Here is a 14339-nt window from a genome sequence, read left to right as displayed (position 1 = left end):
TAATTAAATAGAAAGATAATAGGTTTGGCTGATATTTCTTACTATTATTCATGTTTTTATTAGTATTTTATTAGTTTTTTTTATTAGTATTGTTCTACCAAATTGTACAGTTTATTGTGTCATCCAACAATATCAGAAAACTAAGATGTTCATAGGGAAATTAACTTAATTATTTTATGTACTGTTTGCATAAATGCTTTATTTTAACTAACTTGTAGCATTTTAAGTTTAAAGGAGTCATATGACGTTGCTAAAAAGAACATTATTTTGTGTATTTGGTGTAATGCAATTTGTTTACGTGGTTTAAGGTTAAAAAAAACTAGGGCTGCCCTCGACTAAAGATTTTTCTGGTCGACTAGTAGTCACACTTTTATTAATAAACCATATAAATCATAATAATGAGCCTTTAATTGCCTACATAGCCTAATAAGTGCTCAAGCACACACAAAAAAGGCTTGCCAGAGCGCATCGGCAAATATAATTATTATGAATGTGTTAGGGAAAAACAGCAAGTACACTGCATTAACGTTTTAATAATTTATTGATAAACTAGTGCTTTCTGTTTTCGGTTTAAGAGATGAAGTCGGCGACACTGACTCGTCATCTCCGTAGTATGTGCCTGTATGCATGTTTCATATGGATTACATAATCTGAGAAGATTTGTTTTCTGTTTGAATTGGTTCATTTAAAAGTTTCACTCTCTATGGATATATTTTTCATTTCTTTAATAAGGGAAGAATACACTGAGTTTCAAAGTTTTGCGCTCAAGTTCACAGCATCTGAGATGGCAGAAAGTGCTTCCTGTTTGCTTTAATTATTTTACAAAAGCACAAAGTTTTGTTGTTATTCTGAGTGCACACGAATAAACATAGAGTCTTTACAGATACGAAAGATGCATTACTCTTTTCTGTATGACCAAAAATGACGAAGTATTTTAAGAGCGAATGATCGCACCGGCGCCTCCATCTGTCCTGCAGTAGCCCAAGCATGCCGTTCAGCTTTCACACTCCACACAGACAAATGAACATCGCACTTTTTTCTGGGCAAACATTAGATTGCCCAGAACAACTGCCATGTAAAGTTGTTACTACGTACATATTTCAGATGATAAGCCATATTTGAGGTCGATGAATTTTAGGTGAGTGTATGTCCTGCCCGATGTACTCTATTACCACATAAGTGCCGTCCTTAGGGGGGTGCAACTGGTGGGGTCGCACCGGGCCCCGCACTGATTTCTAGTTGTGTCCTCTTTTGGAAGGCCAGACAAAGTAGTTTAGCTTTCGCAATGAAACACACATCGTCTCTACGACATGGTGGCGGCGGCAACAATACTACAGCGAGAATCAGAGTTATGAGTTCTTTCTTTGCGCATACATTTGGGCGGTGTTATGCAAATCTTCCCACAAAGTGACGTAGATATGTGGGGGCATGTTTAAACGAGGCATTTTATAAAGGCATGGCTGAGCGTTCACTTTTATAAAGAATATTTGAAACTTTAATCTTTGTGACTTTATGGATCTTCTGTAGGCACAAACAGCTTTTAATACTCTAAAGACAAAGGAAAACATGAAATTGCATCATATGACCCCTTTAACAGTTGAAAACAAAGTTAAGAACAAATGTACTACCACTGAGATCAATGCATGACTATAATGGCATAATTAAAACAATAATGACTATTTTCATTATTATTACTGATTAAACATGTATAATATATATTATCATTTTATTTTTTGACTAATACTAAGTTATAATTGTGTCAAAAAACAAATAAATTAAAAATAATCATAAATATAATTAATAAAATTAAAAATAATTTTTTAAAGGGTTAGTTCACCTAAAAATGAAAATTAGCCCATAAATTACATCCTAGGTGTATATGACTTTCTTCTTTTAGATGAATCCAGTCGGAGTTATATAAAAATGTCTTTGATCTTTCAAGCTGTTTAATGCCACTCAGCGGGTGTTGCATGCATCAGTCCAAAAGAAGTTAAATAAAAAGCGCCTATCCATAAAACAAAAAGTGTCTCACACAGCTCCGGGGGGTGAACAAAGGCCTCCTGTAGCCTTTGATGAATAAAAGGTTCAAAAGAACATTGTTTTTATGAAATATAAATCGTTTGTTACATTATAAATATCTTTTCTGTGACTTTTGATCAAGTTAATGTTTCCTAATCAAAAGTATTTATTAAAAAAGTCATAAGGACCCCAAGATATTGTACTGTAGTGTACTTAACATAAGAAATAATCTAGATTTGTATTATAAATAAATAAATAAATAGTAAATATATATATTAGGGATGCACCAATGTATCGGCCGCCGATATTTATCGGTCGATTTTTCTTCAATTCACAACCATTGGCATATCGGCTATATAAGGAAAAAGGCCAATGTAACAAACCAATGGTTTATTAATTAACTGCGTGAAGGCACTGAGCTGTATAATGTCTGTTGCTTAATCATAGCGCTGCTGTCTGCACGTTAAAGGGTTCATATGATGCGATTTCAAATTTTCCTTTCAAGCTCTTGGTGAATAAAGAAGATCTGTGAAGTTGCAAAGACTAAAGTCTCAAATCCAAAGAGATATTCTTTATAAAAGTTAACACTCGTCCACGCCCCCCGGAAATGGCTCTTTCTAACACACCCCCACATATCTACGTCAGTATGTGGGAAGATTTGCATAAAGCTGATCCGTGCTGGTCGCTGAGGAAATAATCAACTTTGCACTGTGGATCGCAGAATTGGCTTTCACCATTGACGAATCGGCGTCCAGCCTGGGGTCGTCACATGTGGTTGCTGCAAGACCAAGGTACATTCCTTCATAGAATCCGCCTGGCGCACCGTTCTCAAGCCGCCCTCCTCTGCTCACTCAAGCCAGCTGCGGCTCACTGCAGCTCACTCTAGGCCTCAGGCCTCTGCTCGCTCAAGGCCGCAGTGTGTGACGTTGTTCCATTGAGAAAGCAAAATTACTTTTTTTTGCCTTCCAAAAGAAAACACGACTAGAAATTATGTTTATATCACGTTTATAATGGGTTTTATGTTTTTGTCTCGTCGCTCCGGCCAGACAAGGCTTCACAATATGTTAAGAGGCGTAACATTTCCGTCTCACGCTTGAGGCATTCGGCCAATCACAACGCGCTGGATAGCTGGCCAATCACAGCACACCTCACGTTTCAGAGAGATAAGCTTTGCTAAAATCTAAGGCAGGGCATAGACGAGAAACAATAATGTACATGTGGAAAATAATGTGTTTCTTAACCTTAAACCACATAAACACATTTCTATACACAAAATCATGTTCTTTTTAGCAGCATCATATGACCCCTTTAATGCTAATCAAATAAAAAAAGATCGCACACTCTTGAAATAAATTAAGTAGGACCTCATCTGAATGATGACCAAAACTTTACTGATGTTTTATTAAGTTTATTGCGTCCTTTTTCACTTACCACATTCAAAATCACCATAAGAGCTAAACAAAACATAGCACAAGAAGTGCACATTAAACTCTCTCTCAGATGCATTATCATAAACATACAGCGAATTACACAAAACACTTATTACAACTAACAGTAAACAAATCGCATGCCTTTTCGGGGGGTGCTTAATAAACTGACAAACTTTAAAACCGAAAACTGCGTGCTTTCATTACCCATATACCTCCATAGACTTGAAAACCCATCAAAATAAGAGTCCCGTCTTAGTAAAGGAGATCTCATACATATTTAAACTTTCGAAAAATATTAAAATGTATACAAAAACAAATTAGAGGATTAATCATAGTAAAGCCTGTTACAATAAAGAAGGATTAATATGTATTTAATTTATACAGCGAAGTGTTATTTTACATTTGTTTACTTTATTTCTGTACCTGAAAATGGTTAAACCTACCCTAAAAAGGACTGTTTATTTAATATGTATCTTTGTTCTGTTGTATTCATGTAGGCCTGCTGAATGTTAAATGGATCCAATTCATGTTCATTAGAAATTATTTGATGATGCATCAATAAAACTGCTAGTATAATTTAATGCAGGGGTTTTTGAACTTTGCTGATTTAAAACATGATCAAAATACTATCTATTTTGATGCCAAAATTTCAAATAAGAGAGGAAGTGACAAATATCGGTATCGGTATTGTTAAAATCGGTATCGGTATTGCCCCCAAACAATCCATTCGGTGCATCCCTAATCTCTCCAAACAAGTCTAAGAAATAAACAAGACTCAAAGTTTGCATGAGCCAATGTTCCAACAATTGAATATAATATGCAATTAGAGCATTCATTTTAGGGTGTGCTTTCAGAGGAGGCACAAAACCACACTATGTTTTACAGTGTGTGAAAAATCCACTTACAGGAAAGAACAAACACTGATTGGTTCAAGAAGCCATTCATTACCTGAGCCACCCAGTCCCTCTCAAAATGCAGTGAGGGATTACTTCATGTTGACAGGTTATGAGTGAAGAGCCTTTCCACATCCAGCTCAACGCAGGCCCATGTGAGAGCCACCGTACCCTCCAGCACAGCACGACCACTAAAATTAAACATGCTGATGCCGAACTCCAGACAAGACCCCTGACTAGAGCTTAATATGAGCAACACATAAAAAGACTGATAGACGCAGCCATCGTATTTTTAATTAATGTGTTCTGGAATGAGGACACATAAATTAAAGCTGTGGTGAAAATGGAAAGCATGCTCAATCACATCTCAGTTTGCTGCCATAATTAGTTTGTACAGTCGCGAAGTCCATTACTGGAAAAGTAGAATGGCAGTTCTAAATTAATTTAGGCAAATTTTTAAAATGGAAGCGAAATGTGATTATTAAAACACTTGCATAATTTATGTTAATATCTAATGATCCACAGCTGTAGTGATTGATATTAGCAATTGCGTTTAAAGCCAAGATTAGTGTATCACTGTCAGGCAAAACATCTACCAGCTTTGACATGCGGCCTCACCCTTCCCTTTCGAACCATCACACGGTATTAACAACTAAAAGATTTGTGGGTACAGTAAATATTAGGAACGGGACAGCATTGGCACGTAAAACTGCTCTGATCCGCACCTCTGGTCTGACCAACCCCATGTCAAAGACCTTTGTTTTTGTTAGTATCCACTAGCCTTCACAATCTCTGGCTCTTCACTAATCATAATGTATTTATTTGAAATAGAAATCTTTTGTAACATTTTACATTTCTTTTCTGTTCCTTTTTATCAATTTAATACATCCTTGCTGAATAGAAGTCTTAATTTAAAACCTCGACCCCAAATTTTTGAACAGTAATGTATATTTACAAATTTTTTTTTACAAACAAATATTAAGAAGTATTTTATTATTAGCCTGTATCAATATTGCACAAATAAACAATATAATAGTATTAGGACTTAATATTAGTATTAAGAAGTGAACTGTTCCCATCCCCTTTGTAATTAAAGATGTGTGCTGGAGTTGTCCGTTTGGGCCAAATGGATTTGTTTGCACGTGAATCAAAGCGGTGAAGTGGAAGACATGCCCACTTCACCTGCTTCTATCGACCGCACGCTCGTGTATGGAAGGAGAGGAAGCAGAGGGCAGAAAACAGTTTTGCCCTAATTAAAATTGCAGCTGGATCGCAAAGCAGTCTGTTGCCAGGCGATGTGACCTTTCCTCTTACAGGGTGCCGCGAACGCTGTACAAGAGACATCAAGTTTCTCAACAACGCACGTGATTGTGTGTGTTTAAGCTCCCAAAGCTTTCGCTTGAATGCACGACATGTAATACATCCCACCCTGCTGGAAGATGCATGTTTGTGTTCACCAGTGTGAAGTGAGTATATTTGATCCTGTATGCGTGCCATAGCCGTAAAGTCTTTATTCCGCTTGGTTTGTAAAGCTCTTGCTATTTGTTAACACAGGGCCAGATGATGTGTAGAAGCACCTGCCAGAGTGCTGTAGGGTTGCCATGGCGATTGCATCCAGTCATCCTGTCAGCCATGCACTGCTTTTTTCTGCAGTAGAAGTGTTACTGTGAGGGAGGCAGATGGTTCGCTCCCACTTCCTGTTTATTTATTTATTTCATTAATTTAATAAAGAGTGAAAATTAGAAAGCAATGGCTATGTGACCATTGTGTAATGATCACAAGATAAAAAACGGGATGCAGATCTCACTGAACGGATGCAGAGGTTGCATGATCTTGCTAAAAAATGGCAGATAAAAATAGGGATCACTAAGGGATGAACATGTAGACATCTTTGATAATCACTGATATGTTCTCAACCTTAAAGATGCCATGAAATTAAAATGAAAAAAATAAAATCCAGTGGAGCGCTGCAGTGATGGCATATATATTTTTAGGCCAAACCAGAAATTAGCATCACCCTGCCTCCCATAACTGAAACCCAATGGGACTTTGGTTTTTGGATTATTGCAGAAAATAAACTCTTTGACAAACAAAGGTTTATGATTCTTACACATTTTGTTCATCATGATAATCTTCACAAATGAACAAACACAGTCGCCAGAAGTTAAAAGATAAATGTAGGCTATAAACGAATGACATCATGGTCACAAGACTTCAGGAAAAAGGCAATTTGTGTACTGTGAAAAGTATACATACCATATACAGTATTGCAGATGTAGCCAGAGCACAGACTGGTATTATGCTATTTCAAACAGAGCTCATGCATTATGGTTGTGACGAAGCTAAAGACTATTAACTATTCATCAAGTGATTTCAAAGGCTTTTTAAGAAGGAGATCAAATAATGCTCACTGTAGTGGGTGTATTTTGTGAAGTGATGTGCTGAAATGCCTCGGGTCGACTCAGGACAGCAGCCTATAGGCACGAAAGCAATACTTTTTACACTGATCTGAGATCTATCGTGCAGTTTCTTTGATTTTGGCATGTGAATATTTTGTTCTGGGCAGTATTTTCAAAGACTACATGTTCTAAAGATTCTACAGATGTCAAAATTTCAAACCATAAACTACTCCCACTTTCTCATTTTAACACATAGAATATCAGCTGAGGTTTGCTTCGAGTAAAATCTCAAGGAATATTCGTCTTATGTGTTTTTTTTGGCTTTGATGTCACATTAATACTCAGACAAGCACAAGTATCCAGGGTGATGGTGAGCAGGTGATATCTGGAATACTTGAAATTGTCAATGACCGCCACTCTAAGTATGTCAAAAAGAGATTAAAAATCTAATCCAGGCAGAAATGCCCATGCACTGGGTATTTTCTATTTAATCAAAGCTGATTTTGACTATTCTCACTGCCAAGCATCTGTCTATGTTTTAGTAATGGATGCCGAAGTGCAATGTTCCTTCTAAGCTGCGCACTTCTTACATAGCAACACAGAAGAATAATATGCCACGCACAGGACACACGCAAAAAAACTAGTTGGGAAAGCCATTTGATTGTGAATTCTAGTTATTGCGAAATAATTGCAATTCTCGGGCAAACCACAATAAAGTTGGTGTCGCATAGAGTTTCATAGAAAGAGAATGATGTGCGCCAAATGAATACTTTAGTAGAAATCAAATACTTTAATGGCTGCAGATAAAGTAGCACGAGAGCCAAAGCAAATGCAATGACGTGAAATAAAATGTCATCGTGTTTGAAAGAAGAGTGGTTTGAATAAGTGGTGGAAATAGCATCAAATCAGCATAACTTTACTTAGATAACTATATAAGAATTCATATGTTCATGTGTTTTTTTTTATTTGTATTTTTTTTTTTATATTTAGCATTAGGCATGGGCCGATTACTGGTTTCAAGGTACACCGCGGTTTGAAAATTTCACGGTTTCAAAACCACTAATATTTTCCATTATACCGTTCCTGCGGTATGTGCTGTTTTCCACGTCTCCCTTTAGAGACTGAAAGAGTAGGAATCCCTCCACTCCCCTGGACCTCTCCAGGACCCCTCCTCCTCCTGTTGGTGCAAGCGAGCAGTCAGTCACGCGTGTGTAGGATGGCCGAATTTAAGTCCCGGGTACACTTCACATTCAGCATTCCTTTCCGTCTCGCTCACAGCGGCGTCCGCACAGCTTTTAAATGTATACTCAACAGCAGATGAGTGCGGATGGATGAGCTCGACAGCTGTCCGCGAGCCCTCTTGATGATGAAAACAACGTTATCCCGATGGTGTGCGGACGGCTGAAGTAACGTTATACGTTGACCTTTATGCGATCGGCAACCGGCCGTTTTTTGCCTTATTGCAGCTCTCTGTTCTGGACTTAAACAAACTGTGTTGCAATGCAATCATTTTCCAAAATGTCATTTATGTGAAAATATAAAGTCTGTTAACGCCTGTTAACACAGGCCAGAGACGCTGAAGACGGACACACAGAGAAAAATACTGCAGCAGGCAGATCACTCACTGTTCATGATGCACGAACTACTGGAAGAAAATCCTCAATATTGATTTGGGGGTTTATATGAATGTGTTTCTGAGGGGAGCTTATTGTCTTCTGAAAAGTTTATGTGGTATTTTCTTTTCATCTCGTCTCTGTATAGTTAATATTAAAGCAGTGTTTCAGTGCAGTGCAGCTTTGTTTACAGCGGTAACCAAGGAAACACTGTATCTGGTCTGTATCTGGTGTTCCAGAGGTTTGTTTCGTTCAGGCATGTAGTTTAGTTTCACAAAGCTTGTCAGAACATTCTGTTTTTGCTTCAGATTGGGTTATTATTAAACCAAATTATGTGTATGATTATTATTATATAACTAAATGATATGAAATTATATAAATGATATATAACTACAATATAGTCTTTATTTTTTTCTTTTTAGGAAACAAATCAAAGAAAAAATGTATTCTGCTGTTTCTAATATTCTGTATGTTGCTCAAAAACAAAATATATTGTGTCCAGCAGAAAAAAAATATTTTTATTACCCAGTCATTTAAAAATAACACATTTCAGAGCTGTAACAACAATACAGATGAAACTGTTTATATTATATTATATTATATTATATTATATTATATTATATTATATTATATTATATTATATAATATTATATACCTAAAAAATAATTGACCTCAAAAAGGGCAAAAATTGAATTCATTCATATCTGCTTAATTTTTTCTTTTTATATTATATTAGTTCATAGAATTGAACTGTTCTGTTTTTTTCGAAAATAATTTTTTATAGAATTTCTTGCTAAAAGCACCTTAAAATTTTTTTTTTTTTTAATTCTCAGGTAACCTAAAATGTGCATTATTTATTTACATCAAGGGTCGAATCAAATATAAATAGTACATTAAAGTTAAAAGTTACACATTTTTTGTGTGTCTTGTATAACGAATGTTTTTGCTCAAGTGGCCGGAAAGTTTGTCCTATAGAGAAAAGTTTTCCACGGCAAGGAAAAAAATCAGAGGGAACATTGCTGAAGAGATGTTGCCTCTTTAGACTTTTTGGTATATCCACGCATTAAACATCTCCGTATCCTGAGTATGAACTTGCCTGCAACCGAAAGGTTTCTTTTCTTATTTCAGCCGTGTCGGAAATTCTGAAATGTGCAAATTTATTCCGCCCCTGTATCAGAATTTGAGTGACAAGTTGGATGAGGTAGAATATGTGATTCACACTTTTCTTACCTTGTTTCTGCTCACCAAAGTATGCCTACACCAAGAAAGATATCTACATAAATTATTATAGTAAACCTACTGCATATTTCTTTGCAAGTGTTGAAGGATGATCTATATTGAAAAACCTGGGAGTGGATGAATGCAGTGATGTCAAGAGTGTGTCTTTTCTTTTGTTGTGCCAACTATCTGCTTTTTCAAGTATAAACCACAGCTTTGTTTTTGTATTGCTCGATGCCAATGCCTTTATCTCATCCTTAAAGTCTTCTCTCATTTTATACAAGAGAATATTAGGGTCGGTTTTTGTGCTGCTATAGATCTTTTTCTAGCTTGAATATCCTCACATTTTGTTAGTTAACCTAGAATCAGTAAGATAACAGAATGCCACAGCATTATCATCTTCATGATTACAATGGCTGGCTGTATTTTTGTTGTCATGTGTTTGTACATTGCTGCGCTTACGTTCAGCATACCATTTTGTTCCTCAACTCATTTGCAAGTCAACACAGCTTGGACAAATGATTATGTTTTGTTGTTTATTTTAGCAAGCCATTAATTATGTCAGCGTAATTCCACATTCCCACCTGCTGGCAGTCCGGCATTAGACATTGCATGTATGTAAAAGCATTGTGATAATTGTATACAATTTAAAGCATGCTAAACTAAACATTTCAACTGACTGATTATTTGAAGTGTATTCCACTCAGTCTATGTATTTAATGAATTTTACTTGTACTGTAATGCAGTTACAAATTATACTGTGAAATTTCTATTAAAGCAATAATAATTCTTTCATCATTTACTCAACCTACGTTCATTTCTTTGCTCTTTTTGAAAAATCTGCACTTTAGTATTTTAAGCTTCAAAAATGAAGCTAACTTTAAAAAGTTTTCTGCTAATATTTTGCAGAATGTAATTTATTCCTGTAATGGCAAAGCAGAAATAGAAATCTTCCTGTATCTTGTTGGCCCCATACTTTTGAACAGCAGAGTGTAATTACGATACTTTTATTGAGCTTTTTTTGTCCTTTTTGGCCAATTATCAGATGTGGTCACAATGTACTGTATGGAAAAGACCTGTGTGAAGACTTCAATTTGTCATTTTGTTTTACATGGAAGAAAAAAGTCCTACAGTTTGGGAATGACTTAAGAAGGATGAGTAAATAACTAAATGATTTTTATATTTGTGTGAACTATCCCTTTTAGGTGCTGTTTATTCAGTGCTTCATCAGCCCTTTTCATAGACTAAAGCATTTGTTATTCAAAGTGATGTAACCAAAACCTCCTCTTTATTAGCTATTCAAATGCACAATACTCAGGTCTTTGTTATGATTCATCCTGAGACCTAGAGTTTGATTTATGTCTGTGTACCACGTAAATATCTTAGAGGGCAGATTTTGGCTTGTTTAATAAAATGCAGATATCTCCTGTATAACTGAGGAAATGTGGGAGGGAGAAGGTCACTAAGAGAGAGAGGGAGAGAGAGGCGGGCACATATTCTGCAAATAACTCCGGGTGGAAACAGACCTTTTGCTGTGATCTGGAGGCAGCCTGTGCTACCAGAATCCTCATCTTAACCATTATATGAAAACTTACAAAACTGATCTCAGATAAGCCATGTTAGCTCTTCTTGATGTGGGCCAATGGCCTGAAGGGGGACCAGCCGATCCCACAGGCACGTAGACGCTCATTTGTCTCGGCCCTGGCCTGAAAGGAGGTCACAGAGAGGGGGTGAAATTCAAGTGCACCATCAAAATTAGAGGGGTGCAGAGATGCATACCGGGGATTTAAATACCCAGAGGTCTTGAAGTAGGTGCACACAGAAACTGATGCATTTTGAAGAGGTGGAGTACATATAGAGAGAGATTTTTAGTTGTTAGTCTCTCATTCATATTTTATAATGCTTCACGTGTTGTTGTATATACAATATAAACCTTTGAGACCACACAGAAAATCTGGGATTTAAATTAGCAAATAATACAATTAATATGATATAAATGATAATATAAACAATATTAAATAAAAATAATATAAAAATGATAAACCTAAGTTTTAAGATTTTTATAAAATCTAAAACAAAGAAGCATTACGATTCTAAAATGTATACCAAATACCGAAACATTCTGAAGTTCATATTAATTTTTCAATTACTTTATGCTGATGTTGAAAATTGTATTCAATTCTTCAATAAATGTGAAATAGAAGCAATTTTACTAGTGGTGTGAGACTTTTGGACTTCATTTAAAACTACCGTTCAAACGTTATTTTTAAGGATAACAAAACGTTATCCTTATGGTCACTGAAGCTGCATTTATTTGATTCATTTATTTACATAAAAAAAAAAAAAAAATAAATAAAAAAAAAACCGTAAAAATACAGTAATACTTTCTATTTTGATACACACATCAGACTTTTTTGTAAATTCTATTTTGATACACACATCAGCTAAATTTTATATGATTGTGATAAAAATACAGCAAAAACAATAATATTGTGATATATTATCACAATTTAAAATAACTGACTTCTATAAAAAAAAATTACAAAACGTAATTCAAATCATGCTGACCCATACTTGGAATTTGTGCTCTGCATTTATCCCATCCAAGTGCACACACACAGCAGTGAGTTGTGAACACACAAACACACACCATGAACACACCATGCACACAGGGAGCAGTTGGGGGTTCGGTGCTTGGCTCAAGGGTCTCACCTCAGACCCCCCCCCCCCCCCCACCTACAATCCCTGCCAGTACCAAAACTGAATCTTCAGCATCATTACTCCAGTCTTCAGTGTCACATGATCCTTTAGAAATCATTCTAATTTGCTGATTTGCTGCTCAAGAAACATTTCTCGTTATCAGTGTTGGAAACAGTTGTGCCACTTTTATATTTTTGTGGAAACCTTGATCATTTAGTTTTTCAGAATTCTTCAAAATTCAAAAGAACAGTATTTATTAGAAACAGAAATCTTTAGAAATCTTGCTACCTTATAAATGTCTATATTGTCACTTTTGATCAATTTAAAGCATCCTTGCTGAATGAAAGTATTCATTTCTTTAAAAAAAAAAATCTGAGTCCATACTTTTGTAAATATTCAGTATGTCAGGCGCCATTAAAGTTTTATTGTAAAGAGTTATTGTAAAAAAGATTTGACTTAGCTACATGGTGTATTTATCATAATAATATGTTTCATGACTCTGCTTATTGAGTCTTATGGTGGGCCGTAAGGTTATACCAGGGACTCACTGACTGACCTCAGTCTGTCTTATACCTCAAATAGATGCGTCTAGAACTTCCTCACACTTCATCACTTCCTTTGCACGCTTCTGCATGAGAATTCTACAATGATCGTTATTATGTGACTATCAGAAATTGAGGCCCATATGTGTCAGAATCCGAAGCTGGGCAGAAAGTACTTCTTTGTCCCTCAATGATAAGCTATTTTTACACTGGCAACCAGACTGTCCCAAAGCATCTGGCCTCTTGCATTTTAAATATGGTTAATGATTAAAACAGATGTCCACTTTGTCTAAGAAGGGTTTAACGAAGCCGTAAACATCTCAATCCATCATAGTCACAGAAAGGAGCTGATTGATACTTTATAGGGAACTAAAAGCTTTAATTTTTATGCAAATCACTTTAAGATTCCTTTCAGACATCCCGTTCTTCTGGTGCATCTTGATTTGACTCGAATGTGGAGGTAGTTCTAGCTGAAGCACCAAGTTGGACTAATCTGAGTGTTTATCTTGTGCTTTTGATGCTAGGTTGCGTAATACTTATAGTAATAACACTTAACTGACAGGAAAAATCCCTGACGCCTAATGCATACAGACTCAATCTGGCTGTTCCGTGAGAAGATAAAACCAGTGTGTGTTGCAGCGCGTCAGGGGTTTTGAAGGGATTTGAGAAGCAGGTCACCTCTTGATTCCTGTCCATAAGCTTGTGTTTCAGTATGATGCAGGCTTCATTAAAGCCACCCAGAGGCCAAGCTTATCATGATTCCAACACACCATAAAACTTCCCTTTTTTTTTTTTTTTTTTTTTTTTGTGATGTGAACTAGTACATAAAAAGTAAAACATTGTGATAATTTCCTGTGTTCATGATTATTTCTCCTTGAGACATTTGGAGACTTTTGCTTTTGCGCTTGAGAAAAAGACCTTAGTAATCTTACATGTTTCCACTAGAATTTCAAATATCAACGTCACATGCTGTGCACAGCAATAATGTCCCAAGCATACAGTATACAGATATAAAATATGATTTATTTTATATCTGTATATTATTTCATTTTTATTGAAATATTAAAATATATATTATAAAAATAATATAATCTGGTGTATTATATGTATGGAATGGTAGTAATAGTAATAGTAATAGTTTAATATAATAATATTTTATTATTATTTTTCTTTTTTTTTATCCCCACTGGTGATAAAAATAATTCAGTGGAGGCAGGGATACATAGACCAGAAGGGGGAAAATGCCCCCCCCCACCACCAAATAGCAGTATTTTATATTATTTATATGTTAAAAAATATTTAAATAAAAACTGTGTGGGTTTTTGTAACAAAGATTTGTTAAAATATTTCAATTAAAATTAAGTATAGATAAATAGTATACTATTTATGTAAATATCATATTTATCTTTCAGAAAGATTAGAAATCCGAAAGACCCATTTTGCAAGCTCAAGTTTTCTTAAAAGGAGAAGGACTGGGAAGTGACACTATATCTGTTCATAATTTTTCCAAAAGAGCAATATATTT

The 14339-nt window shown here is 35.6% G+C and overlaps 1 protein-coding gene across 2 annotated transcripts in view; it reads left to right on the top strand.

Annotated features, from left to right (window-relative positions):
- LOC109049758 (junctophilin-1-like) overlaps positions 1–14339 on the top strand; it is a 37824-nt gene that overhangs the window by 8393 nt on the left and 15092 nt on the right. The window lies entirely within an intron of this gene.

This window comes from Cyprinus carpio, chromosome A24 (assembly GCF_018340385.1).
Source record: "Cyprinus carpio isolate SPL01 chromosome A24, ASM1834038v1, whole genome shotgun sequence".
In the NCBI taxonomy this organism is placed as follows: Eukaryota; Metazoa; Chordata; class Actinopteri; order Cypriniformes; family Cyprinidae; genus Cyprinus; species Cyprinus carpio.
This window is presented reverse-complemented; position numbering and strand designations above follow the sequence as displayed.